General features: G+C 43.9%; 1 protein-coding gene across 1 annotated transcript in view; it reads right to left on the bottom strand.

Moving 5' to 3' along the window:
• The window catches only part of OSBPL1A (oxysterol binding protein like 1A), a gene marked incomplete in the record, with an annotated part of 2,690,541 nt that overhangs the window by 2,521,096 nt on the left and 144,489 nt on the right, over positions 1 to 24,956 (bottom strand).

Below are 24,956 nucleotides of genomic sequence, written 5' to 3'. Positions count from 1 at the left end.
TTAGCTTATCACATCCAAGCTTGGCAAGGCCCAAACTTATGACTGCAGTATTCTACCTCCCAATCTGACCAGGGAAACAATTCAGCTTAAAAACACAATATTAAAACATTTTCGCATGGGGGGCTTTCATACCTGTCTGATATGGGGGCTCTTTCCCCACACTCATGATGTCTAAAACATATGGCACTAACTTGGGCAAAACAGAATTATCTAACTTTTCTCAAAGCTTGCACAACTATATGGTAGTGAATTAAGAGACTGGGTTTGTGAGGAGAAAGCCCCCATACTGGCTGGTGCTGGAATAAATGCTACCTTTGAGATCTCTATTGCTTAATCGCATGGCAAAAACAAGTGGGTGGCGGTTAAAATCACCTGCAGTGAATATGGGATCATTCACTTAACTTTTTTTTAAGTTGAACTAGATCCGTTTTAAGGCTGTTAATAACAAAATATATTCAAAATCTTAATTTCACAGTCCAAACGCTAAACTTAAAAAAATAATAAATAAAATTACATACATACTAGTAAAACTGACACTTCTCTTGACACTGCATTAGATCCATAATAACTCATTTATAAATTATACAGGGTATACTTTCCAAACAGTGTTTGCAGCACTTCCTAACAAATGTCATTTAAATAGCCATAGATAACATGAGGGCCAATTTTCATTTTTCTACGCTGGCAAACTCATTTCATTATATAAAGTGAGTTTATCAATGAAAAATAGTTAAATCATTTTTATACTTTTTATTGAAAGACATAAGTAGAAAACTGGGTATGCGCATAAGCTCAATGACAAACTTCTGAATATATCTATATAAAAATAAGTTAGGTCTTACCATAACATTCCATCTGTATTGTTGATCCTCGTTCAGTCATTACGCATGATTATCTGTTCCGACCTCGGAACGGAGCCGGCCATTTTCCAAGCTCGCGTCAGCTACAAACTCTCGAGCTGAACTCTTACCATAATCCCCCTCTCCCTGTTACCTCAGATTGAGTTTGCAAGTCAAAAGAAGGCAGAGGCTACCTCTGGTCAAATGACCTAAGAGAACCGGATGGTGAGATCCACTAGAAGCCACAGGAGGGGGAAGGAGGGAGGGTCGTAATGACTGAACGAGGATCAACAATACAGATGGAACTTTATGGTAAGACATAACTTCTTTACCTGATATTGTTAATCCTCATTCATTCCTTACGCATGGGACAGAGTCCCCAGCTACCTCTAATTCCTGGAAGGCTCTCATGGAAGGACATTTCTGAGCACCATAAAACCAAAAGATGCTCTTCCCCTGGAGGCCAAATCCAATTCGTTATGATTGATGAAGGTATGAGGTGTAGCCCAAGTTGCAGCTGTACAGATGTCATGTAAAGAAGCTCTGGCATGGAAAGCAGCAGAAGTTGCCACCGACCTTGTTGAATGAGCTTTCATGGTAGTAGGCAACGAGATATTACATTGTGTATAAATAAAGGTCACACAGTCCTTCAACCACCTAGCTAATGTGACCTTAGCAACAGCAGATCCTAATCTAGGTCCAGAAAAGGCCAAAAATAACTGGTCAGATTTACGGAAGGACCTAGTCCTGTTTAAGTAAAAATGGATTTGTCTGTGGATATCTAGGGTATGTAGGCAATACTCTCCTCTGTTTAAATGATTGGGAAAGAAAACTGGCAATTCAGTGGTTTGATTAATAGACATTTCAGATATCACTTTTGGCTGAAATGAAGGATTAGTTCTCAAAGACACTCTATCTCTATGAAAAATCAAGTATGGACTCTTGATACATAAAGCTTGAAGCTCGGAGATACGTCTGGCAGACGTAATGGCGACCAAAAACAAGGTTTTCCATGACAAATGCTTGAGGTCGCAAGAAGAAGCTGGTTCGAAGGGTGGCATTGTCAGAGATTGTAGAAAGTACAGTTTTGTACCTACCATAAATGTAGATGTCCGAACAGGATAGCATCTGCAGTCATAACAAATGGGTTGTCCTGTCGTCAGGCAGCCCTTCGGTCGGCCGGATTCCAAAGTCTGGGTCTGGCCTCGGCTGGTGTCGCACTTCACCCGACGTCATCTCTGCTGGTCTTCGGGTATAAAGGCATCAGCCGACGCCATTTTCCTCAGTGTTTCTTGCCCCAGATGCCAGTGGCCCTCTTGGATAGCTAAATTTTTGGTAAAATGCCAATGTTTGCCAAAAAGTAGAAGGCAAGTACAAAAAATATGCATGAATGTACATATATACAAACAAATACACCATAAGAGATCCCCCCCCAGCTAGCTATTAGGTGGGCAATACCCTAGGAGTACCACAGAGGGGAAGGAGGGTGGGTAATCCTGACTGCAGATGCTATCCTGTTCGGACATCTACATTTATGGTAGGTACAAAACTGTACTATGTCCTTCAAGGATGCATCTGCAGTCATAACAAATGGGTAGAATACCATAGCCAAACTAGGGGAGGAGGAATAAGAATTATGGTGTACTTAGGATCCCTTGCAACACAGCAGTGGCAAACCCTGCTCGGGATCTAGAGTATAGAGGTAAATTATAATGCTTGGCAAATGTATGCACGGAGGTCCAAGTAGCAGCCTCAATAATGTCCTTGGTAGCCACTCCTCGTAAGAAAGCTGTGGTAGTGGCTGTAGCCCTTGTAGAATGAGGTCTTATGTTCTGTGGAATTTGCTTTCCATGATAGGAGTAACAGAATCTTATGCAATTTCCTATCCACTTTGAGATTGTCTGTTTGGAAATTGCTTTTCCTTCCCTTCCTGTTGCATAGGCTACTAGGAGCTGGTCAGTTTTTCTTTTGCCCTTGGTTCTGTCCAGGTAGTAGCGTAACTGTCTATGTACATCCAAGGTATGTAGCAGTCTTTCCCCTTTGTTCTGTGGATTGGGAAAGAAAGTTGGTAGGTGGATTGCCTGGTTTAGAGACAGTCTGGATACCACCTTAGGCATAAATGTAGGATTAGTTCTCATGGATACTCTATCTTGATGGAAGATTAGGAAGGGTTGTACTGCCATTAAAGCCTGTAGTTCCGAAACCCTTCTTGCTGAAGTAATTGCCAGAAGGAAAGCAGTTTTCCAGGATAGGTGTTGAAGATCTGCTGTTGCTGCTGGTTCGAATGGAGGGAGTGTCAGTTTTTCTAGCATGAAATTCAAGTCCCATGCTGGTAATGGTGGTTTCCTAGGAGGTTTTACATTCTTAATTCCTCTGAGGAATTGTCTGAGTAGAAGATGCGAGAAGACAGGGTGATTGAGGCTGTATTCTGCAGAAATAGCTGATGCATGTATCTTGATGGAGGAATAGGACAGGCCAGAATGTAAGAGCTCTGCCAAATACTCCAGGATGTTGGCAATATCTACCTTTGACACATCTTTCCCTCTTTCCGTACTCCAAGTGACAAACCTTTTCCATTTTCCTGCATAGTTCCTTCTAGTAGAAGGTCTGCGGGCCTCAATGATAATGTCTTTAACCCTTTGGGATAATTCTGGGTTAGATGCTCTTATGTAATGTTCCAGGCAGTGAGTTGTAGAGTTTTCAGGTTTGGATGCAAGATGTTGTAGTTGTTCTGAGTCAACATCAAGGGAATCAGGGGTAGAGACCACATTCCCCCCCGAGACATGCTCCTCAGTAATGGATACCAATGTTGCCTTGGCCAATTTGGAGCTATCAGAATTATTCTTGGTCGTTCCTCTTTGATTTTCAGTAGTACCTTGTGCATCAAAGGAAGGGGTGGAAATGCATATGCTGTCAGGCCTTTCCAATTGAAGGATAGAGAGTCCACCTTCCAAGCAAGAGGGTGGTATGTCCTTGTGCAGAATTTCTTGAGCTGGTGATTGAGTGGGGATGCAAATAGGTCTATTTGTGGTATTCCCCATTTCTTTGTGATGGCCTTGAAGATGTCCGGGTATAGCATCCATTCGTGAGCATCCGAGGTAGTTCTGCTTAACATGTCTGCTAGGATGTTTTCTTTTCCCGGTACAAATATTGCCTGTAGCGGAATGTTGTAGCTCAGAGCCATATTCCAGAGGTCCAGAGTCATTCGGCATAGGGGGTATGAATGAGTGCCTCCCTGTTTGTTGATGTACCACATGACTGTGGTGTTGTCTGTCCTTATCATCAATTGTCCCTCTTTGAGGAATGGTTTGAAATTCTGGATTGCTAGTTTTACTGCCAGCATTTCTTTTTGATTTATGTGCAGGTGCAGTTGATCTGGAGTCCATAAGCCTTGAATGCACTTGTCCATCATGTGTGCCCCCCAACCGAGATCTGAGGCGTCCGTTGTGATGGTTTGGCTTGCTTGAATATTGTGGAAAGACAATCCTGGGTTTGCCTGGCATGTCTGAGCCCAACATAGGAACTCTCGTCTCAGGCATGGAATTAGTGGTATTTCGGTTTCTAAGCTGTGCTTGTGTTGAGACCATAAATTCTTTAGGTACCACTGTAGCTTTCTCATATGCAGTCTGGCATGGGGGACCAAGATTATGCAGGATGCCATGAAACCCAAGGCCTGTAGTACTTTTCTTGCTGTTAGTCTGTTCTGCTTTGCTAGAGCCAAGAAGTACAGAGGAAGTTGTTCTTGCTTTTCTGCAGTTAGGAATGCCATCTGTTTTACTGTGTCCAATTCTGCACCCAAGAATGTTATTGTCTGGGATGGTATCAGTTTTGACTTTTTTAAATTGACTGTGTATCCCAGGGCTTGTAGTAAGCAAATGACCCTTTGTAAGTCTTGTGTCAGCTTGCTTTTGTTGTCGGCTTGTATCAGGCAGTCGTCCAGGTATGGATAAATTTGGATTCCCTGAAGCCTGCAATGAGCTATTACTGATGCCAGGCATTTCGTTAACACTCTGGGCACAGTAGATAAGCCAAAGGGCAATGCTGAGAATTGATAATGCTCTGATCCTGCAAGAAATCTGAGGTATCTTCTGCAAACTGGTCGTATGGGGACGTGCAGGTATGCCTCCTTGAGATCTAGAGTTACCAACCAATACTCCTTGCCCAGCATGGGAAGAAGTTGGTGTAGGGTCAGCATTTTGAATTTTGGAATGATGATGAATGTGTTTAAAGCGGACAGGTCGAGAATAGGTCTCCAACTGTTCTCCTTTCTTGGTACTAGGAAGAGTCTGGAGTAAAATCCCTTGCCCTGTTCTGTAGGTGGTACCCTTTCCACAGCTCTCATCTTTGTTAAGTGAGCTATTTGTTTTAGGGCTTCTGACCTTTGATTTGGTGGCAGGTTTGGCATTCCTCTTTTTGCTGGTAAGGTGTGGAAATGAAACCTGTAGCCTTGGTCTATAGTTTGCAAAATCCAGTTGTCTCTTGTGATATAGTGCCAGTTTTTTTGAAAATAAGGCTAACTTTCCGCCTAAAGGTGCTACTATTTGTTCCCTGGTAGGCGGTGTTAGAACCAAGTCACTGTGATTGTCCTGTTGCAGTGGTAGTGGTTGCATCCGTGCCTCGTTGGTTATTGCCTTGCCACTGGCATCCCCTGTAGGCACCTCCTCTGGTTTGATTTCTGCCTCTGGAACGTCTATTCCTGCCTCTCTGATTTTTAGAGGAGTCTGGAAAGGACCAATTTTTGGAAGGCCAGTTCCTGCTGAACCTTGGGGCTGTACCTGTAAGAAATCTTTAACTGTTTGTACAGATTTTGCCTTCTCTTCCATTTTCTTCATTACTTGTTGTGCAGGAGAACCAAATAGACTGACCTTGTCCATAGGAGCATCTAAAAGCTTTGCTTTAACATGATCCGGCAAGACCTGCTCTTTTAACCATGCATGCCTTCTTATAACTGTGCCAGTCATGGCTGATCTAAAAGAAGCCTCCAGTGCATCATAGCCACATTTTAAAGAATGGTTACTAACCTGCTGAATGTTATTCACCATTTCTAGAACATATTTCTTATCTAAGGACTCATCAGAGGACAGTTTCTTAGTTAACTGATCAAGCATAAACTCTTGGTATTGGATCATATGAAACTGACAGTTTAAAGCTCTAGCTGAGAGAGTTGCGGAGGTGTATACTTTTTTACCCCATCTCTCTAAGGACCTGGATTCCCTATCAGAAGGGAGAGGGTTTTTAGCTGAGGTCGAAGCAACTGCCTTAGGTCCCTGGGAGATGGTTTCCGGATCTGCAAAAGGGGCCTTGTATAAATGGTGATGAGTGTCCGGTACCCTGTAGAACCTGTCTGGCTTAGCAGGGGCTGGAGGTAAAGTATCAGGAGCAGTGCAAACATCATTAAATGCATCATCCACAACAGGAAGAACTGGAGGTATAGCTAAGGGCCTATGCTGCGGTAGGTGTAAAAAGGTCCTGAGCCTTTTTCTTGAATCTGAGAAATCTTGTCCCTGCCATTGGAATTGCTCTCGCATGGCATGTAAGGTTTCCCCAAAAGAAAATTCCTCTGGTGGAGAGGCAGAAGGAACAGATTCCTCAGCATCAGAATCTTCATAAGTAGAAAGAGGAGCCTCTGGATGGTCTGTAATGTCTGAGTCATCTGAAGAGTCATCTGAGGAGCCTGGCTCTGGGGGCTCTGCTCTAGGTCTCTTTTCTGGAGGTTGTGAGGCCCTGTCTGGGTGAGATTGGGATCCTCTTATTAGAGAGATGAGATCCTCTGCCAAAGTAAGCATTTGTGAACTGGAGCTAGGCCTGTGAGAGGGGGGCTTCACAGGCACTGATTTAGCAGTTTTGGCTGCTTTAGCCCTGGCAAAGGCCTTTATAGACATGGCTGCAGGAGGCCTAGCAGCACCACGTGCTGGGGTAGAGACATCCAAAGAGATGGTGTCCGATAACTCTAAGGAAACCACATTTGTAGGCAAAATTTCAGAGGCCGATTCAGCTAGGGTAGCAGGGGCCTCGGTAGCAGTCATGGATTCGGCTGTAGATTGAACCATTTGCTCGGTTTCGGCCGAAACCGAGACACTCGCGGTTTGTTTTACCGTGGTTTTGGCCGAAACCGCGGACCGCGAGTGTCGGTCCTTTTCTTTGCGTTTCTTAACAATTTGGGTAGTCGGAGGATCCGACGGCATAATATACGCAAATTCTGAGCCGAAAAACTGTTCCGCAAACTCCGACCGACGCCTAAGCGTTCATCGGTTGAAGGAAGCACAGGCTAAACAAGCTGCTACGTCGTGGTCTGGGCCTAGACAAGGTAAACAGTAAGAGTGGAAATCTTTATGAGGTATTTGTTTCCCACAGGTTAAACAGTTAGTAACTTTTTCTGACATCGGCTGAGGCAAGAAAGAGTCCCCAACGGGGTACTTAGCTTTTAGAAGTCTTCGAAGTTGTATTCGGTAGTATTAATCTCTGGATCTGACCGACCGGCACTTGCGAACAGCTTCTGCTTCGGGAGCCACGCGGCAAGAAAGACTGAGGAAAATGGCGTCGGCTGATGCCTTTATACCCGAAGACCAGCAGAGATGACGTTGGGTGAAGTGCGACACCAGCCGAGGCCAGACCCAGACTTTGGAATCCGGCCGACCGAAGGGCTGCCTGACAACAGGACAACCCATTTGTTATGACTGCAGATGCATCCTTGAAGGACATCTAATGATAGATCCCATGGCTGAATAAATTCTCTAAAAGGTGGCTTCAGATGATTCACACCTTTTATGAAGGTCTTGCACAATTTGTGAGACATGAGAGGAATCTTGGACACCCTCATGGAAATTAGAAATTGCAGCCAAATGAACTCTAATGGTAGAGGCCGATAGACCCGATTGGAAAAGGTCGGCCACATAGTCTAATATTATCGACATTGGTGCTGAGAAGGGATCTATTTGTTTAACTTTCAGCCAACAGGTAAATCTTTTCCACTTGCTTAGATAAGTAATTCTAGTGGAAGACGTACAAGATGCAATGAGGATGTCACGTACTGGTAAAGAAAGATCATTCTGCCTGGCAATCAAGGGAATTGGAGTAGCCAAGCTGTGAGCTTCAGGCTGTTCAAGTTGGGATGAATCAGGTTCTGTGGATGCGAGATCAACTCCGGGGTTGGATGGAGAATCCATGGTCTATCTAGTAGGTGAAGCCAAAGGAAGAGGAACCAAATCTGACGAGGCCAATATGGATCACCTTGCTCTTCAACCGATGGGCTTTCTTCAGAAACTGGGGAATAAGGGGAAAAGGTGTGAATGCATAAAGACCACCTGAGGGCCAATCGTGGACTACAGCGTCCCTGAGTGACTGTCCCGGTGGGGGAATCAGGGCGAAGTAGTTGCTGCATTTGTAGTTGTTCAGGGATGCAAAGAGGTCGCAGCAAGGATGGCCCCAGCGGTGGAAGATCTCCGTCGCTATCAAGGGATTCAGGGACCACTCGTGAGGTTGTAGAATGCACCTGCTGAGTCTGTCTGTTATCACGATGGAACTCCCGGGAAAGTGCATTGCTAGAAGAAAACGTTGGCAGCCATCGCCCATTGCCATATTCTCATGGCCTCTCACTTGTTGATGTACCAGACCACCACCATGTTGTCTGATTGAATAGCAATCGTCCCAGACGGCAGCAGGGGACGGAATACTTGCAACGCCAGAAGCACTGCCCTCAGCTCTATAACATTTATATGCAGATTGGCCTCCAGTTCGCACCAAGTGCCTTGGACTGTCTGTCCCTGACATAGCCCCTCCCACCCCATCTGGGAGGCGTCCGTGGTCACTGTGGCCTTGGGTTGCTGGGGGGGGGGAGAAGGGGCGAGACCATCATGACAGATTGTGTCATTCACCAATTTAAATCCTGTTTGCACCTGTGGGTTACTCGAATCTTGGCTGAAAGAGGATGCTGAAAGGGATAACATTGTGTGAGCAGTAGCCATTGTTGAAGCTTCATAAGAAACCTGGCCAGGGGGACAATGGTGATGGAGGCTGCCATGGAACCCAACAGCTGTAGGACAGAGTGAGCTGTGGATTTCTCCCTTGAAAAGATTGGAATCAGTTGTTGTGCTCTGGACTGGCAGCTCTGCAGTTCTTTGTGTCCAAGATAACCCCTATGAATTCTGTCGACTGAGATGGGGTGAGATTGGATTTTTGCCAGTTTATGGTTATGCCTAGCCTTTCTGCAACGAGGAGAGAGTATACCAGGGCTTCTTCCAGTAGAAGTCTGGTGGGGGAGGAAATGAGCTAGTCTAGGTATGGAAACAACTGGAATCCTTGAAGTCGCAAGTGAGCTGTGATGACTGCCACGCACTTTGTGAACACTCTGGGGGCTGTAGAGAGTCCAAAGGGCAGTACTCTGAACTGGTAGTGACTGGCTCCCACACGGAAGCGCAGAAATCTTCTTGATGGCCTGTCCACCTTTATGTGGTAGTACGCATCTTGAAGATCTATCGAGCACATCCAATTGTCTTTTTCCAAAAGCGGGAGGATAGACTGTATTGTGACCAGCCGGAATTTTTGTACTCTCACAAACTTGTTCAATACACTGAGATCCAAAATTGGTCTCCAGTCCCTGGTTTTCTTTGGCACCAAAAATAGTTTTGCGTAGAATCCGGATCCTATCTGGTCTGGAGGGACGATTTGGATGACTCTCTTTCTTAGCAGCTTTTCTATCTCTAGTGCTGCTTCTTCCCTTTGACTGGGTGGAATGTCGGGAATGTTTTTTGAAGGGACAGGACAAATATCGAAGGGGATATGATAACCTCTGGTTATAATCCTTTGTACCCAAGAATCGGTGGTGATGGTTAGCCAGGCAGAAGAGTATAAGGAGAAATGACCCCCATCCACCTCCAGAGGAAAGGAGTTGGGCCGCTCTTCAGGAGTGCTGGAAGGATTGGCCAGGGAAAGAATCTCTGGAACCCTGGTTACGCGGACCCTCTCTGTCCCGAAAGAAACATCTTCCCTGTGAGTTTCCCCATCTGCCTCTTGGGGAGAACTCGGCCTGTGTGTCACGGAAAGGACCCTGAGATTTCTTGAACCAGATCTTCCCACTCTTTTGGTTTTGAGAGAAAGCACTTTGATGGGAAGAATAATGGACACCTACAGCAGAAAGGGTCTTACCGTCCTGTTCACATCTGGCCAGTGTGCTTTTAACTTTGGGTCCAAACAACGAAGAAGCCTCAATGGAAGCATTACGAAAGGAAGCCTTAAAGGGGTCTGCAAAATTGCACAAGTGCATCCAGGCGTGTCGTCTCAAGACCGCAGCTGAACCCGCCACTCTAGCTGCTCCTTCTGATGCGTGACATATCAGTTGCATATAGGAGTTAGATACAGACTCAATGGTGGTTAACTGAGAGGCCACTTTGTCACGCACCTCATCAGAGATGGCACCAGCCAAGGTTTCAGAGAGCTCGGAAATCAGATCCCTTTGATGCCTGGTAAAGTGTGCCATATAATTCAGGGACCTGATAGTAAAGGTCGCTGATGCAAAGGTGCGCTTCCCTATCCTGTCCAGGGCCCGGGACTCTTGTTAGGTGGAGGGAGAGTCTGGCTTTCTTCTTCTGCCAGATCCTTTTTTGTTGCGGCCGCCACCACCAAAGCATCCACAGGAAGACCTTTTGACTAATGGGGATCTGTAGCAGGAGGGGACAAAATCTTATCTGGCCTCCGGGGAATAGCTTCAATGGTGTCAGGAGCCTTCCACGCATGCTGCACGATGGGCCGGACAAGTTCATCGGCAGGTGGAGTAACTCAGGAGGTAGGGGGCCGGGTGCGAAAAGCCTGCAGGAACACAGACTCCTCAGAAGTCTGATTAGAGGATTGCCAGTCACCTCTATGTTTAAGGATTTCGAGGATATCACCGAAGGATACCTCAGAGGGTGACCGAGGGGATCCTTCCCCCTCATCAAAGTCTGTGTCTTCAGTGAGGGACTCCACTGTGGAGTCCATGTGCTTCCTCTTACACAAACTTTCCGGTGGACTTCCTCAGCGGGAAAAGCTGGGGAAGACAGCAGAAAAGGAGTTTCCTGTGGGAATATGTCACGAGTCCCTTGCATCCGGTGTCCACTAGGTGCAACTTGTGAAACCAGTGTACCAGAGAAGGGCGGGGGGATAGACAGCAGCAAAAGCCTTCGCCATCAGTTGGAAGGCTGGTCCACCTGAAGAGGAGTGAATGTCCAGGACAGGGGTTACTCCTCCCCTAAGTGGCTCAGCCTGCCGACTCAGAGTCCCTGGATGGCTGTGGAGCAGCAAATTACACGTGTCACAACTGTCATCCTGGGTCGTAGCAAAACTTTCCTGCCACGAAGGCAACTGCGGTTCCTTAGCGAGATCCATAAAGGGAACCGCAGAGGGGGAAAACTGTGCTATATACATGGACTTCAAAGGAAATGAAGGAGGAGAATAAGAAGGGGTCTTTGGAGATGGGTGATCACCTCCCAAGGAAGGATAGGTCCTGAGGGGTGGGATACCTCTGGCCAAGAGCACTTGATCCACAAGACACAACACATAGTGTTCGGAAAGGCTTCTAGTGGACCTCACGGAGACTGAAGGAGAAACAGGCCTGTCCACAGACGAGGCAAACTCTGTGCCCACTTCACCAGTATGCACAGAGAACAACGGTGCCGAGAGAGACTGGGCTACGGGTGTCTGCACCGAAGTAGTCTTCGGTGCCGAGGTCACGGTCTGCACAGACACAAAGATCGGTGCCGAAGTGGTTGTCGGTACCGAAGCTGGAACTGACAAAATTGGAGCCAGCAATAGAGGCGTCGGTTCCAAGTAAGATGTCGGAGCCAACGTGATCAAGGTCTGCGCCGACTGAGCGGTCGGTGCCACTACAGTAGTAGTAATAGTCTGAACAGAGGAGCCCCTCTGTGCCGATACAGTGAAGGCTGCAGGAGAAGATGGAGCCGAGATCACTAATGGAGCAGAAGGCCTCAGTGCCAAAAGTCTAAGCACTGAAAGCAATGGGGCTGACTGAGTGAGTTCCGGAGTGGAAACTTTAGCTTTTTTAGGTTTTGGTTGGCGGGAGTCCCCAGCCGGGGACAAAGGCAAAGACTTGGCCTCAGTAGGAACATCAAAAATTTTCTTATAGGCTCTAGGAGGGGTTGAGGCCTCCGACCCAGAAATAGCCTCTGGAAAGGAAGATTTAAGAAGTCCCTTCAGCAACAACTTGTTTTTCCTTTCTAACAAGGTTCTGTTAGAAAAATTTTCACAGATAGTACAGGGTGGGTCAACAGATAAATGGGACGCCCCCAAACAATAAACGCACAAACAGTGTGCATCAGATGTAGGTAATTTGTGTCCACAATCAGAACACCTTTTAAAACTCTGACTACCTTTCTTATCTGCCATGATAGAAAAAAGAATACCTGAAGGTATGAAAAAAAGAAAAGATTACCAATGATGGTAAGGGGAGAAATACCTAGCGGTAAAAAGTGTAGAGAAAAAAAACTCAAGAAATTATGGTCGCTAGATGCGATAGGGTAAGAGACAACAAAATAGAAACGTTTCTGACAGAAAAAGTTATATAAATGACTATTCTGACAACAAATAATTATACTTGGCTCAAGAGAAGCAGCTTGACACAACCGAATGGCAACACGGCAAACGAAATCTGAGGTAACAGGGAGAGGGGGATTATGGGTAAGAGTTTAGCTCGAGAGTTTGTAGCGGACACGAGCTTGGAAAATGGCCGGCTCGGTTCCGAAGTCAGAACCGATACCCATGCGTAAGGAATGAACGAGGATTAACAATGTCAGATCAGTAGTTGTAAAATTTGCTCTAGTAGCATATCTATAAAGGTTTGGACCTCCAAAATTGTGAAACAATCTCAAAGCTTTCAGGAAATATTACTAGGTTAATAACCAAAATCTTTAGACTGTGATTCTACTGTCAAAGGTAAATAAGCACCTGCATTTTGAACTGCAGTGAAAAAAGCATACATGACATGCCATTTTCTATACAATAATATATAAAATTAATAAAAATATAACAAATGCATATTCTTTTGATGCTTGAAATCACATAATCATGCTTTTTATAGCTTTTTTTTTATTGATTACACTGCAGATAATGAAATGCAACCTGTCAATTTCAAATGGCTATTTTGGCATCAAAATATGTCCGTAGCTGCAAATGACTGCAGCTTTACAATGCATCAATATAATATTATAAACTTTTCAGGATAGGGCACAATATTGGCCAGTCTTGCACAGTAGATAACATTACCTTCTAAGTCACAGAGTAAGTGAATAGCTAAACACTCCAATGTGAATGCCTGTTAAAACACTTGTTCAGGTAAAAAAGTAATTCAAAAAATGAAAAAAAAAAAATCAAATGAATATACCTGTAAACTGAATGGCTAAAACAGAAGACCCAAATCTATACTGGACCACAGCTGGCATCTTGCAGTATAAAAGACCATCCCTGGTATTCAGAAACATGTCTTCAGTAATCACACAAAAGCAACACTGATGATGATGAGAGGCATGATGCATTGCAAAGATAAATCAACCATCTCACAGCCTAAGTAGCAGCTACTTGGTCTGCTCACAGAAATGACAGGACTGGTAGTGGGAGAGAGTGTTTAGCTGTGACTATGAAGGTTGCAAATACTAGCAGTAAACAAGTAATATGCACATGCCTAAGAGCATGCACAAGTGCTTTGACACAAGAAGAATGGCTACTAGACTTTCAAGATTCCATTCACCAGTCAACAGCCTAATTTCAGCTCCATCAATGTGAAAAAATAAACTTGAGAACAAGGGCTAGTAATTCTGCCAGCTTTAGTAAAATTCAATTACTGAGTAGCACGTACACTGCCTGGATGCCAACAAAGAAGACACTTAGAGAGCCTGAAAGAAAATAAACTAGAAAATGTGAATATAAAACACCGACTTGGAAGAATCCTGCAGCTGTTCAGCAAAAAACAGCTCAAGCTCCAGTTTTGGTAAACAGATGGCTTCCAGTAATTTAAAAGAAAAAAATAAATCAGATGTACTCAGATCTGACTACATGAAACATAGAAGCAGTATATCAACTCAAACAAAAGAATGAAAAAAAATAGAAGCATTAACAGCTATTCGGATGAACTGATAAAACTACAAAAATACAAGGTCAAAATGAATAAAAAGCGCGTTTCTATTACCTCGTCAAAATTTTACTTCATCGAAGCAATAAATATTGAACACAATTGATCGATGCAGTAAAATATCGAATGAGTATAAAAAAAGAAAAAAAAAACTTAAGGGTATAGGCACCCCCTGCTACTTAAATATACCCAACTCTGAGACCGCACTACGTTGAGGTAAACGGAAATCTCCCCTACGGAGATTTCCGTTTACTTGGCCGATATTCTTCGCTTTCGATATTGTCATGCCGCCAATATCAGATTCAATATTGTCAGCTTACGACAATGTAATATAGACCCATAAAAAGCTGGCTAAGTATGAGACTTCTCAAGAAGATCTGCTTCAAAATATGGCAGAGTTAGAGGATAGAGCATGCAGAAAAAAAAACTGATTTTCTGCAGTACTGTAAGGAACAGACTGTATTAATTTTATGAAAACACAAAATGGCACACTCACTCTAAGCTCCAAACCTGGCTATTTAAAAGTAGTCAAGACCTGAATTAGCAAAAGTAAATTAAGGCACCAAAGTTACACACTGGAAATCAGTCACTGTACTTTATTGCAGAAGACAGAACGGTAAGCGCTTTCACAACTTAATGTTGCTTCATCAGACCACATCACTACAACTGATGCTTGGTTAAATACTAGGACAGTTAGTATGACATCACAATTTAAAGAGATATTACTCCACTAACATAAGAACATATATCAATATCCATAAGAAAAATGCATAATATATATAGAAAGGTGTGTATTTACACACAATAATATTTAAAAACAATAATATTTAAAAACAATAATATTTAAAAGGGGGGGGGGTGTCATCCCGGATGGTTATTAAAAAAAAATATATATATATATATATATATATATATATATATATATATATATATATATATATATGTGTGTACATATACACACACATATAACCATAATAGTACAATGAAAAATATATATATATATAAAAAATGAGAAGTTATGTACCTACCATAACGTTCCATGTTAGTTGTCTTCTCTCGCCTTCTTTCTTGCTTGATGGGTTCGGAGCCGATCCTCAACTCCGACTCGGCACTTTGCTAAGCTCGAGAGTCACTTTTACCAGCTCGAGGCAGCCCCATATCCCATGATGCAAGGCGGTAAGTACCCAGATCTCGTATGGTACCTATAGGCAACAACACCTAGCACAAAAAACCTTCCTATAAGGAAGAAAGGCAAAAAGCCTAAAGGATGGGCTATAAAAAAGGCCAGAACTAGCTGGTCTTAAGAAGCAATGTTCCAGATAGGGAGAAAAAGGTCTGTCCAGGCCAGGGGGCAGGAGGGAGGGTCGCAAGAAAGAAGGCGAGAGAAGACAACTAACATGGAACGTTATGGTAGGTACATAACTTCTCAATGTTAAGTTGTCAATCTCACCTTCATTCTTGCTTGATGGGACCGCGTCCCTAGCACCTCTATCCTGGGTGGCTCAATGGAACAGACTCTTGAGAACTGTAGAACTGTAGAGCCAAAACTGGCTCTATCCCTGGAGGCCAAATCCAATTTGTAATGAGAAACAAAGGTATGAGGAGTGGCCCAAGTGGCTGCTGCACAAATAGTGTCTAATGGAAGTCTAGCTTGAAAAGCTGTGGAAGTGGCTAAGCTTCTGGTTGAATGCGCTTTTGGTTTTGAGCACAGCTGTTTTCCCCTGAGCTGATAGATTTCGGAGATGGTGGAAGGAAGCCATCTAGATAAGGTTACTTTGGAGACAGGAAGGCCTTTCTTATTTTCAGCATAAGAAAGAAAGAGCTGATCGGATTTCCTGAATGGTTTTGTTCTGTCCAAATAATATCTGAGTTGGCGGTGAACATCAAGATAATGTAATTTTTGTTCCGATCTGTTTGAGTAATTAGGAAAAAATACAGGGAGATCAATAGATTGGTTCAAATTAGTTTTCGAGGCCACTTTAGGCAAAAAGGTTGGATTAGTTCTCAAGGATACCCTGTCCTTGTGGAAGACCAAATAAGGGGGACGAACAGAGAGAGCATGAAGTTCTGACACTCTCCTGGCTGAGGTAATAGCAACAAGGAAGAGTGTTTTCCATGAAAGAAACTTCAGGGAACATGAAACAGCTGGCTCGAAGGGAGGAAGAATTAAGGATGTCAGCACCAGATTTAGATCCCATTGAGGAGGAGGACTCCTGACAGGAGGTTTAAGGAGAAAAATTCCTTTTAGAAAGGCTCTACAAAGCCTGTGGGACATAATGTTGTGATCTGCAAACCCGACATGAAAATTCAAGATAGCAGCCAACTGAACTTTGACCATGGAAGATGAAGAGCCCGAGTGAAGGATTTCTGCTAAGAAATCCAAAACTGCATGAACAGGGGCAGTAAAGGGATCTATATTTTTAGATTTTGCCCAACAAGAGAAGCGTTTCCACTTGCTGGTATAAATCCTTCTAGTAGAGGATTTCAGGGAAGCCACTATGATATCCCTAACAGGATTAGAGATCATAGGAAGCCTGGCTAAGGAAGGAAGTGGAGCAACCAAGCTGCGAGTTTGAGAGAAGTAATAGACCGATGCAGCTGACCCGATTGGTTAATCAGAAGGTCTGGCACTGGGTCCAGATGCCACGGCTGCACCAAAAGGTGACGATGGAGGAACGGAAACCAAATTTGTCGAGGCCAATAGGGGGCAATGAGAATCATTTTGGCTCTCAAAACGGTGGCTTTCTGGAGTACTTGTGGAATCAACGGAAAGGGAGGAATGGCATAAAAAAGTCCCTGGGGCCAATCCTGGGTAAGAGCGTCTCTGGGGGGATGGCCTGGCAGTGGGAAGAGAGAAAAGAAGTCTGGGCATTTGCTGTTTTGGGGAGTAGCAAGAAGATTGCAACATGGGCGGTCCCATTCTAGAAAAATCTCCTCCACTATAGACTGTTTGAGAGACCACTCGTGAGGCATGAGAATAGCTCTGCTCAATCTGTCCGCTAGAACATTGGTTTTCCCAGGGATATGCATTAATACCAGAAACCGATGAGAGGAGATCGCCCATTGCCAAAGTCTGAGAGCTTCTCGACACAAGGGGTAGGACTTGGTTCCGCCCTGTTTGTTGATATACCATACTACAGACATGTTGTCTGTGTGAACTGCAATTGTTCCCAAGGGAAGAAAGTCGTTGAGGGCTTGCAAAATTAAAAGCACTGCTCTCATCTCTAGGACATTTATGTGCAGGTGGTATTCGAATGGTTGCCACGTCCCATGAACCATCCTGCCCTGATAATGACCCCCCCCACCCGATCAGGGAGGCGTCCGTAGTGACTGTAGCTACCGGGGTCGGGGATACAAAGGGTCTGGGGAGAAGAAATCCACCATGATAGATGATTTTTGCAAACTTGTGTCACCAGGATTTGGTGACGCATGGGAAGTTGTTGGTAAGACCACTGGGTGAACAACATCCATTGAAGAAGACGCATGTAGAAGCAGGCCAAGGGAAGAAGGGTAATGGCCGCTGCCATGAGGCCCAACACCTTCAGAACCATTCTGGCTTGCACCTTTTTGCTGGCAAGGATGATCCGCACGTGACTTTGGATATCTGAAATTCTTTGGTCTGTGAGGGTTGCTGACATCCGAACAGTGTTTAAGTTTGCGCCTATGAAAGTAATGGACTGACATGGCAATAAGGAGGATTTTTCGTAGTTGATCGAAATTCCTAATTGAGTGCAGAGATTTAGAGTGTAATCCCTGGCTTGGAGAAGTTGATGCCTGGTGGTGGCTGAAAGGAGCCAGTCGTCGAGATACGGAAACACCTGGAATCCTTGACGTCTCAGGTGAGCCGTGACCACTGCCATACATTTGGTGAACACTCTGGGGGCTGTAGTGAGACCAAAGGGCAGGGCTCTGAATTGAAAATGACTGGACCCCAGCCGAAAGCGGTGAAACCTTCTGGAGCGTCTGTGAATTTTTATGTGATAGTACGCATCCTGAAGGTCTATTGAGCACATCCAGTTGTTCTTGCCCAGGAAGGGCAAAATGGATTGAAGTGTGACCATTCGAAATCTTGTCTTTCTCACAGACTTGTTGAGTCTGCTGAGATCCAATATTGGTCTCCAGTCTCCCGTCTTTTTGGGGACAAAAAGAACCTTGAGTAGATTCCGGGCTCTGAATGGTCTGTTGTAACTGGCTGAATGGCCCTTTTTTGTAGAAGCTTTGATACTTCTAACTTTGCTAATTCCCTTAGACCGGGTGGCACATCTGGAAGGGAATTTTTGTGAGAGAAAGGACTTTCCTCGAAAGGAATCTTGTAACCCTCGGATATGATCGACTGTACCCATCTGTCTTGAGAGAGGGAACACCAGGCTTCTGGGTACAGCGATAGTCTTCCCCCGACTGCCTCCAAGGATGGACAGCCGGGCAACATCTCAGGGATGCTGGAAGGGCTCGTCAGAGAGAGGCTCTCTGCTTCCCTGGTTTTGTGGACCCCCTCTGCCTCTAGAGCGGCATCTGTTATTATTACCCCCTCTGCCTCTAGGGGTAAACTGACCACGTGTGTCTGGTGTGACTCCCTGGGATTTACGGAACCACATTTTTCCGCCCTTCTGACCTTTGGGGTAAGGTCTAGAAGGGGTAGAAAAATGGACCCCTACAGCAGAAAGAGTCTTGCCGTCCTGCTCACACCTGGTCAATGTATCCTTCACTTGAGGGCCAAACAATGCTGACCCATCAAAGGGAGAATTCATGAAGGACGCCTTAAAGGGATCTGCAAAATTACAGAGTCGCATCCAGGATTGACGTCTGAGAGCCACTCCTGTACCTGCGGCCCTACTCGCTCCATCTGCTGCATACGAAATCAGCCGCATGGAGGAGTTAGCTATGGAATTAAGGATTCCTAGCTGAGAAGCAATCTTTTCTTGAGCCCCTGCAGCCGTAGGATCCTGCACTACTTCACCTAGTTCTTTAAGGATGTCCCTTTGGAGTCTGGTGAAGTGACATAAATAGTTCAGCGAACGCATGGCAAAGGTCGCTGAGGAGAACATCCGCTTACCATACCTATCCATGGTCCTAGAATCCTTATTAGGAGGATGGACTGGTACGGAAGGATCTGAAAGTTCCTTCTTAGTGGCGGCCGCCACCACCATGGCATCAACAGGGACACCTTTTGTAAGGAATTGCTTTTCAGAAGGGGCTGTAATAAATTTAGACGGCCTCCTAGGAACTGGCTCTACAGAATCAGGAGCAGCCCAAGCCTTTAGAGCAATAACCTCCATAAGGGGGTCGAAAGGTGGAGACACCCAGGAGGTGGAGGGTCGAGATCCAAACGCCTCTAGGTATACCGACTCATCCTCGGAGGGATTTATGGAGGGCCAGTTTCCCCTCTGTTTTAGGAGTTCCAGGATGTCTGAAAAGGAGACATCCTCAGAGGGGGATCTTGGGGATCCCTCTGACTCATCTAAGTCAGTATCTGAAGTGATAGACTCAGGGGAGTCCAGGTGTTTCCTCTTACAAGTCCTCTTGCGCGGAGGATCTCCTGACTGGTCAGGAAAATCCTCGGAAGAGGGGGTTCTTCCCAGTGGGGAAACCTGAGGCGGTGGATCTCTAGGTCCGGGAGCAAGAGAGTGGGAAGAGATATCGACAGGCACTGTACAGGGAGGAGCTAAGGGAACAGACTGCTGACTGAGCCCAGTGGCCAGCACACACTTCATCACCTCGAAGGCCCCCTCCCAGGGAGACCAGAGAGAACCTGTTCTGAAGAAACTGGGACTCCCGGGCCCACCGAAAGGGAAGGCTCCGAGGCAGATGTCGGAGCAGAGCTCACCAAGGCCGAAGCTCCAAGGGGAAGAGCGGGGTCGGACAAGGGTCCGATGCCACTCACCCCCTCGGAGGAGACCAGGGAAGCCTGACCACTGAATCCCTCCAAGGAAGGTCTCGAGGAGGAGATAAGAGTAGATGCTGAAGGTGCAGAAGGAGGGGGTATCTGCCCCTCAGCCATAGCCGTAACTATTCCCGTAGACTCCAGCTCCAAACTCTGTTGTAGAGTCGAAGGAGGAACTTGAAGGGGGTGTGGACTAATAGTCGTCTGTTGAGACGGACTATGAAGCATCTGGGCCAGCGCCTGTGATTTTAATAATCTGCTTACCACCCTCTCTAAATCATGGTCAGATAACCTGGAAGACCTAGATGATCGGCTCCGATGGCTCCGTTCAGAAAGAAGAGGTGAGGCCGGAGCCGACAGAATCGGTTCCAAAGAGGGGGACCTGGACCTCTTCCTCGAAGGAACCATCGGAGCCGACAAACCCACTGATCCAGTCGGAGCCGATAACTTTTCGGCTCCGAGAGAAGATCTAGATGTATCGGCTCCAGCCGGAGCCGAAGCAGGTATCGAAATAGCGGTGTCGGTCAGCGCCGACACCGAAGCCTGGGCCACATGGTGGTCGGAGCCAGTCGGAACCGACACCAAAGTGACCATAGTAGTATCGGCACCGATAGCCATCGGTGCCGAGGATTTAGTCAAGGTCGGATTGGCTCCAGCCAGAGCCGATCTCGACTCCGACAAAGTCGGAGCCAAGGCCGAAGGCTTTGGTACAGAAGCCTGGGCCTTAGTCTTGGAAGGCTTTCCCGGAGCCGATTTGGCCGGGGAGCCCTCCGGTTTAAGGAGTCCCCTTAAAATGAGCTTGTTTCTCCTTTCCTGCAGGACTCTCTGGCTAAGAGTGTGACATATTGCACAGGAGTCCTGCAGGTGGAGAGGTCCCAGGCAGTATAAACAAGAAGTGTGACCGTCTGTCAGAGACATCTTCTGACAGCACGAGTCACAATTCTTAAAGCCTGAGACCCTTTGCTCTTTGGACATAGTGGATACAGAAAACGGTACACACACAGTCCCAATCAGACAATTAAAAATAAAGTATAACCAGTAAAAGCCTCACACACACACACACACACACACACACACACACACACACACACACACACACACACCCTGACGGGGGGGATGGGAGGGAAAGAAGGCCTGACTAAAAAAATTAAGGAGGAAGAATAAATTTAGTCAAAAAGGGGCTTACAATTAACTAAAAATGAAAGATTTCTAAGAAAAAATACTTTTTATCTGAAAAGGGGCTAATAGCAGTTTAAATATAAACACTTACCAGGAGCTGGTAAAAGGAGGACCTCATCAGCGGCAAACGAGATCTGGGTACTTACCGCCTTGCATCATGGGATATGGGGCTGCCTCGAGCTGGTAAAAGTGACTCTCGAGCTTAGCAAAGTGCCGAGTCAGAGCCGAGGATCGGCTCCGAACCCATCAAGCAAGAATGAAGGCGAGATTGACAACTTAACATCATCAGTCTTAGAAAAAATCTCTCAAACAGACAGGGCACCTTCCCGTGCAGGAATTGTGCTGCTTGTCAGCATGTCTACACTAAAAATGAGTACATTCATCCTGTGAAATGTTTTAAACTTTATACGAAGAACTATTATGATTGTAAAAGTGTCGATGTTGTTTATTTTTTTTTTTTGCCATGCATGCCATGCCTATTATGTAGGCAAAACAAATAGGAGCTTTAAAGAAAGAATGTTAGAACATATAAGGGACATACGGAACCAGAAGCAATCAAATGCTCTAGCTAATCATGTCCTGAATACAGACATTAACAATTGTTTTAAATTTTTAATCTTACAACAAATAGTAAGGACAAACAGAGGTGGTGACGTAGAAAACCACACTGAAGAATTAGAACAATGGATCACTAAATTACAAGCAGATGGATATCCTGGTTTGAACGGCTGCACCTCATTAGTTCCTTACCTTAAGGCCAGGCGCCTTAAACACTAAAACATGAGTATATATATATATATATATATATATATATATATATATATATATATATATTTTAATAACCATCAGGGATGACACCCCCCCCTTTTTTAAATATTATTGTTTTTAATTATTATTGTGTGTAAATACACACCTTTCTATATATTTTATGCATTTTTCTTATGGATATTGATATATGTTCTTATGTTAGTGGAGTAATATCTCTTTAAATTGTGATGTCATACTAATTGTCCTAGTATTTAACCAAGCATCAGTTAACATTAAGTTGTGAAAGCGCTTACCGTTTGTCTTCTGCAATAAAGTACAGTGACTGATTTCCAATGTGTAACTTTGGTGCCTTAATTTACTTTTGCTGTTGTTGTGTGTTCTGGGCACCTCAGTGTACCTGCAGCCGTTTGGTTTTTGCATCTTCAAGACCTGAATTAGTAAAGATGAATTCATACCAGTAGAATGAGCTGATCCTGACAAAACTGTAGCAGAAGAGCAATGCACTAAAAATCAGAAAAGGTAGAGTGTTTACAGAAAATAACTCACTATACAACAGGAAAACGAGAAGCAAATTTATCCCAGAAACAGGGAATGTCAAGAGGAAGATGCGAGATTCAAGCTGCTGTATCCCACTGACTTCAGAATGTTTTTCCTGGAGGATTAAAAAGATGTTTTGATGCAGAACAGGCTGAATAGAAAATACAAAAGTTTGTCCAACAAAAGTGAGCCATCAAACAGAAGGGGACTCTTGCTTCTAATTCTTTTGACAATAAAGCTCGGAGAGATTTTGCTAGTGAAATCTTTTCCAATGTCAAAGAGGAAACAGTTTGACAGAAAGAAAAAAAGCACAGAATCAGACTATGGTGTTGAGAGATGGACATGAACTGGAAAAAGACCAGCAACACTGGAACTAGTAATTAAATGTGAGACTATAAAGCATCAATCACATTTCTGAAATATGGCTTTACAACAAAAAGTGGCAGAGAAAGATTGGACTTGTTGAATGGGTTAAACTTGTTGGTGGACTGAAAGACATATATTCCACTTCATGCCATTAATGTTTGGAAGGACATAAGGGGAAAAAATAAAAGTAGCTGTAAGCAAAACAATAGTTCTTTACAATAGCTGTGTAAAGCATTTCATGGTATAAATTGCATGTTATATAGTAAAGCAATTTCAGTGATTGTTGTGTGTGATAAAGATATTAAAGTTAACAAGTACCTTTTTCTGTTTTAGTTTTAAGAAATGCAGACATTACAATGTAAAAAGGGAAAAAGGCTAGACAAAAGCAAATTTAAGTTAATAACCTGCAATTTTGGTCTGTTGGGGGCAGGAGACAGAATACAAAAGTGTACCGATTATAATAGGGTCCATATTAGATCGATGAAAAATCAAAATCTTGAACGGCTTATAAGTCAAAAATGCTGCTCTTCGTAATCGCTATTGAGATTGCTGTACAGTGAAGATTAGAAAATTTGCCCTTTCCTCACTGTAGTGTGATCTCGGAGTTGGAATATATATTTAGAGGGGTGTGGGGGGCTGTGCCCCCCACAATACAGATTTCAATTTCCTGCATTTCTGCTCATATGTGAGTTTGAGATTTTGAAGTTTCGTCTATATAATATACACCCTGATAATATCTATAGAGCAGAGATGTTTTCTCTTATTTTTGCATAGGTGAATGTCTGGATTAATTCCCTTGAGTTAATCTGACAAGTGTTTTGTATACCAAAGTGGGATGCAGAAATAAGAGTCCGCGATGTAATGAACAGTTTTCCTTTAGCAATTTTTTTCTCAGTGTAAGTTGAGAAGTTTGCAGCTGAGAGCAGCTACACATTCTCTTATGTTTCTGTGGAAACAACCTGACTAAAGGTGAAAGCAATATATATTAAAAGGTCTGGACATTGTTTTACAGAGAGAAATGTAAAATTAAAAGGTGCAAAGATAAGCAGCTTAGTAAAAAAATAAAGTCTGAAATTATTGGAAGTGAATAATATATTGCTGCTTTTCTGGTTCATAAGGTTTTCAAGACATTTGCTAAACAATGTAGAATTTAGTTTTATTTAAACAAAGCCAGTGCACTTTTTCTTAAGGCTAAAAGTCAATGCCTTCTGAAAACATAAAAGCTGTTTTTCACATCTGGGAGAGGAATAAGGATAAAGACAACAACAGACAGCAATTAGTGTAAGAGTACAGGCTATAGCATGTGCCTTAGCATGGATAACCTTAATTTTAGATTAGCTAATGCCTGAGGGTGCAGCTGGGCAACTGTTCCTATCAGCAGGATTAAACTTCATTCTGCAAAGATGTACACAGTTTTGTGTGTTTGCTTTTAGTTAACAGGTTATGGAGGTGTTTTGGGGGTGTGTTTTTGGAGGGTTTTCATTAACACAAAAAGTCTTGTTAAAATGTGACAATTTCAAATGGAGATGACAAGAAACAACAATATAAGGGTCAAGCTGCCAAACATTTGTGGATGCATGTAACACAAAACAGAAAACAGACTTAAAAAAGTTGTCATTTATAACAGCTGGGAAAAAAAATCCTTATCTTAATGGCTACATTATTCATATTATTTAAGAACATGAATGGCTTCACAGGCATAGACAAAAAGTTAAGAATACTGAATTACATTGACGTGCAGCATGCAAATTGCAATGCTACAGGAGACAAATTTAAAAAAGGTAGCAAGTGAATTTGATAAAGGGTTTCAGGATGGATATTCAACAGAATATCATGGAAAAGATGAGTCATTATACTAATTGCTAGAGGAGCTCCAATAATGATAGAAAAGGGAAAAAAAAAGATAATAATGGGTGGTTTATGGTAGTAAGGGCCTATTGGCAAAGGAGGAGGATTACGTTGGCATGCATTTATATTCCACCTAAAACATATTATGGAGGTGAAGAAACTTTGGGGAGAAATAATCAACTTTCAGCAGGGAACTGGAACTTGATTTGCAACAGTCAAGATGTATCTGGGGGATGCAGAAATTAAAATATAACAAAACGGGGTCAATTTTTTTAACATATTTATGAAAATATTTAAGAAGATGTGAATTCAGTAGTTGGCACTCAGAAAAATGTACACATTACTCTGCAAAGTACAATAACTGGGCTAGACTAGACAGAAATTATATTTCAAAGGAACATGTGCATTTAATTGAAAGCTTTGA

This window comes from Protopterus annectens, chromosome 3.part0 (assembly GCF_019279795.1).
Source record: "Protopterus annectens isolate FY-2018-M chromosome 3.part0, PAN1.0, whole genome shotgun sequence".
Lineage (NCBI taxonomy): Eukaryota > Metazoa > Chordata > Ceratodontiformes > Protopteridae > Protopterus > Protopterus annectens.
Note: the sequence above shows the minus strand (reverse complement) of the source record. Positions and strands in the feature narration are given on the sequence as shown.